The 4407-nt window shown below is 32.6% G+C and overlaps 1 pseudogene; it reads left to right on the plus strand.

The window, feature by feature from the left end:
- Positions 1-1097: 1097 nt before the first annotated feature.
- LOC102514874 lies at positions 1098-4143 on the plus strand (annotated as a pseudogene).
- Positions 4144-4407: the final 264 nt, after the last annotated feature.

Genomic DNA, 4407 nt, shown 5'->3' on the forward strand with positions numbered 1-4407 from the left:
TCATAAACATATTTTTCTATAAATCACATTTTTCCCTTTTCCTACTTACCTGTTGTGATTTTAGTATAATTTTTGTTAATATAAAAGCTCTTTAGAGAATAATATCAATTTTTTCTTGTGATATTTGGCAAACATTCTCTTTGGCTTTGTTTGCCTTTTAATTTAGTTCATGTGTTTTCATATGGAAAATATTTTATGTGCATTTAAGTTTTTCAATTCCTTTCTGGTTTATTTAATTGAAAGTCTTTTTAGAAAATCTCTTTTCATATTTATTAAAACTATTCACTTATATGTTGGTGTGTGTCTTACATTTTTTTTACACTCAAACTTTAATCCATCTGGAATTTATTTTGGTGTCCCAAGCCTTGCTATAATGGAATCTACCTTTTCATTCTCAGTAAGTTTAAAACTTACTAGATTACTAGTTTAAAACTTAAGAGAGCAGAACTTAATAGGTAATGAATTTGGCCAGTGTATCTTGCATTCATACTTTCATTACTCCAAAAACATTATTGGTATTTTTCCTGTATGTTATAGGACGTACATTTCTGTCTTCAACAGTGCACTGCAATTAGTGACTAAGCATATTTCTGTTGTACAAGGTAAAGAAGGCACTTTTCCACAGGGTGGGCTGAAGAATAATCATAGAAGAGGGAAAGAAAGAACAGTATTTGAGCTAATGAAGGAATAATAGAAAGTTTATTTTCAGAAGTGGCCTTTGAGCTGCTCTTGTAGAATTTTTAGAGCATCCCCCAAACATGCACAATATGTTATTTGAATGTCATTATGAAATTGTCAGCAAATCAAGAATGTGGAATTTTTTTAAAGAGAACTACCTTAAAGTCACATAATATTCAATATTATGAGAAATATACTATGGTGGAGGGTCTAGTCTAGATTGTGAAGACTAAAAGTATATATCAGCCAAATTAATTATGTGGTTTTACCAGATCCTGTATTTAAAAGGAAACCATAAGTATACTTTTCAGGCAACTGGAGATGGAAAATGGATGGAATATTTTAGGATATTAATGTTGATTTTTCATGCATAGTAGTAGTGTTGGGCTTGTGTAGGGGAATGTCTTTGATACTGAGAGATGGATTCTTCAGCATTCTTGTCCTTGAGATGCACATTTGAAAGTGTTGCTATGGATGCACCTGATCTTCAGATGATTTGGTATACTGTGCCTGAGTGTAGAGACAGAAGCAGTTAGTGAATGTGGGGGTATTTCTTGTAATTATTTCCTAATTTTGTTTATTGGTCTGAAATGTTTCTGAATATATACATACATACATAACATAGGGATAATAGTTTCTACCTCATAGACTTGTTATGAGCACTAAATGTGCTAGTCCATGTGAAGTTATTACTATATTTGATAAATTATTGCTATTTAATACAGATTAGTTAATATTAAATGACAGAGAGGGGAGGGTATAGCTCAGTGGTAAAGCACATGCCTAGCATGCATGAGGTCCTGGGTTCAGTCCCCAGTACGTCCATTAAATAAATGAATGAATAAATAAATAAACCTGATTGCTTCCCCCTATTAAATAAATAAATAAATACATTTTTTAAAGTTAAAAAAAAAAAGCCACAGAAAACTTTGCTACAAGAATATTGAGAATATATTTTCCAATGAATTATAATGATGATGATGATATTAATAGTAATTTAGTCCAATCCTCCACGTAATGCCTATATCTTTCTAAAGAAATTATGCTATATGGTTTCTCCATTTTTGCTTGAATGACTCAAATAAGAGTACCATATTATTTTATTATTTTTTTAAATTAAAGTATAGTCAGTTACAATGTGTCAATTTCTGGTATACAGCACAATGTCCCAGTCTTGAATATACATACACATAATCATTTTCATATTCTTTTTCACCAAAGGTTATTACAAGATATTTAATATAGTTCCCTGTGCTATACAGAAGAAACTTGTTGTTTTTCTAAATCTATTTTTATATATAATGGCTAACATTTGTAAGTTTCAAACTCCCAAATTCATCCCTTCTCATCCCCTTCCCCCTTATTATTTTAAAAATTTTATTCTTGCACAAACCCGTATTTCATGCTATTTTAAATCCCTTTTCTTTCATGTTTATCAAGAGCATTCTTCTCAGTTGAGATTATATTTTTTTTCCTTAATCTCTACAAACTAATTTATTGCTTATATTACTGATCTGGGTATTTAGATGTGTACCTCTTGTTTTCCTGCCTCTGACTACTCTAAAATACTTCACAGAATTCAGTATCATATTAATTTGAAGAATAAAGCTAAATACAATTTTAGAGCATAAAGAAAAATATAGCTTAATATGAAAGGAACAATCTATACTATGGCTGGTATTGCTCTTTAAGATTGTGCCCAATTGCAAAAGTAGTTTTCCTAAAAAGATTGAAATTTGAAGTAGTGAAAAAGTCATATTCCTTTAAAGATGCATCTGACTGTACTAAACAACCCACAGTATAAAGGAGGACTGTATTTCTTGGTGTACTTGGAATTCTAGGATTCCCTTCCTGTTTCCTAAGTGCACAGATATTTTCTGTAATAAAAATTGGCCCCAGAATAGGATTAATGTATGTGAGAGTCCCTCAAGTACAGTACCAACCATGATCCGTTCAACTTAACTTTCTACTTCCATGAGCTTTACAAGGAAATAAATTTAATTATTCCTGAAGACAAATGTATTAATATTTAATAAAAACAAAGTCAGATGACAGTATTAGCAAAAAATAAGAAATGTATGAAAAGCCTTTCTATATCTGAATAAGATGACTGAATTAAGCAGCATTAACTCCTAGACATGAAATAAAATGTGAGCGAGAAGGAAAATTTCAGGCGGAAAAAAATGTTTGGTTATCAAGCTCAAATGTTGAACAGATTATATGTGGAAAAGGACCACACAGCTTTATTCTGAAAGATTATCTTTTCAGATACTGGTAAATATGAATGTGATTAACAATGGTCTAGTAAATTAGCAACTATGTTTTATATGAGTTACCTACTATAAGACAAAGATATAGAATATGTTTTGGACAATTTTTTTTTCCATCTCTGTTCCTTTACATTCTGACTCCCTTGGTATTCTCTATAGTTTACTTTCAGGTTGTTCGAAGTTGGGCCTGGCCTTTCAGATTATTCTGAACTCTTGTCATAGTATTTAATTCAGAGATTAGCATGCAAAACAAATTAGTCCACCAAGAGTTATCTCTGAGACTTGCATAATCATGTATTATATTAATCAAAATAGGCTAGGATATGTTACAGTGACAAATTAACCCTGGGCCTGGCATTTCCAGCATCTTAACATATATATTTTTTAACTGTATATATTTATAGTTCATGGAGAATCCAGCTTGGTTTGGGCCACACTTTTGCTTGTGACTTCGCCATATGAAACACGTGGCCTTCGTGGTCACTGCACCAGGGGAAATGGGGCTGGAAGATACAGAAAAAAAAATGTCTAAGAGCCAATCCTGAACGGATGTAGATCATTTCTTCCCACAGCTTATTGGCTAGAGGTCAGTCATGTGGCTCCAACAATGTGGAAATGAGTCTAGACAATGAGTTTCCTGTGTGCCTAGGAGGAAGAATTGAGGTGGTGAAAATATCTCCACCTCAGTACTCTTCCTGTAGAGGTTAATAGTCTCATAAAATATAAGCCCTTAGTAAACAGTGTCCACTTTTTCTTTTTTACTCAGTATGGAAAAAACAGTCTAAATAAAAAGCATTGTATTGGCTTTTCCCAAGTTCACATGTCCAGAGGGCTGGACTGCGGATTTCTTCTTGCGGCAGTGGCTGGAGAGCATTTAGAAAGTTTATTCCTCTCTTTGACCATGTATTAGTTGAGAAGAGGGCAGCTGAAACTGTAACCAAAGGAGGCATTATGCTTCCAGAAAAATCTCAAGGAAAAGTATTGCAGGTAACAGAATTGGTCTCTAAAGGAAAGGGTGGAGAGTCAACCAGTTAGCGTGAAAGTTGGAGCTAAAGTACCTCTCCCAGAATACAGAGGCACCAAAGTAGTTCTAGATGAAAAGGATTATTTATTTAGAGATGGTGACATTCTTGGAAAATACATGGACTTAAATATCACTATTGAAATGAAGCTGCCCATTCCACTGAAGTTCTGAAATCTTTTCATCATGTAAATAATTTCCATATTTCTCTTTTATAATAAACTAATGGTATCCAAACTGATGACATCTAGTGTCTCTAAAATTTAGTTTCACTGTACTGATAGAAACATTTCCAAATAAAAACATATAAATGAATGGTTTTTTTTAAAAACATTGTAATGTCCTGATTATATCATTTGAGCCTTGTGTATGACTTTATGACTGCTCACCTCCTCTTTTCTAAGTACAGTTTAAACTGGATTTCTCCTTACAACCAAA

Source organism: Camelus ferus, chromosome 11, assembly GCF_009834535.1.
Source record: "Camelus ferus isolate YT-003-E chromosome 11, BCGSAC_Cfer_1.0, whole genome shotgun sequence".
Lineage (NCBI taxonomy): Eukaryota > Metazoa > Chordata > Mammalia > Artiodactyla > Camelidae > Camelus > Camelus ferus.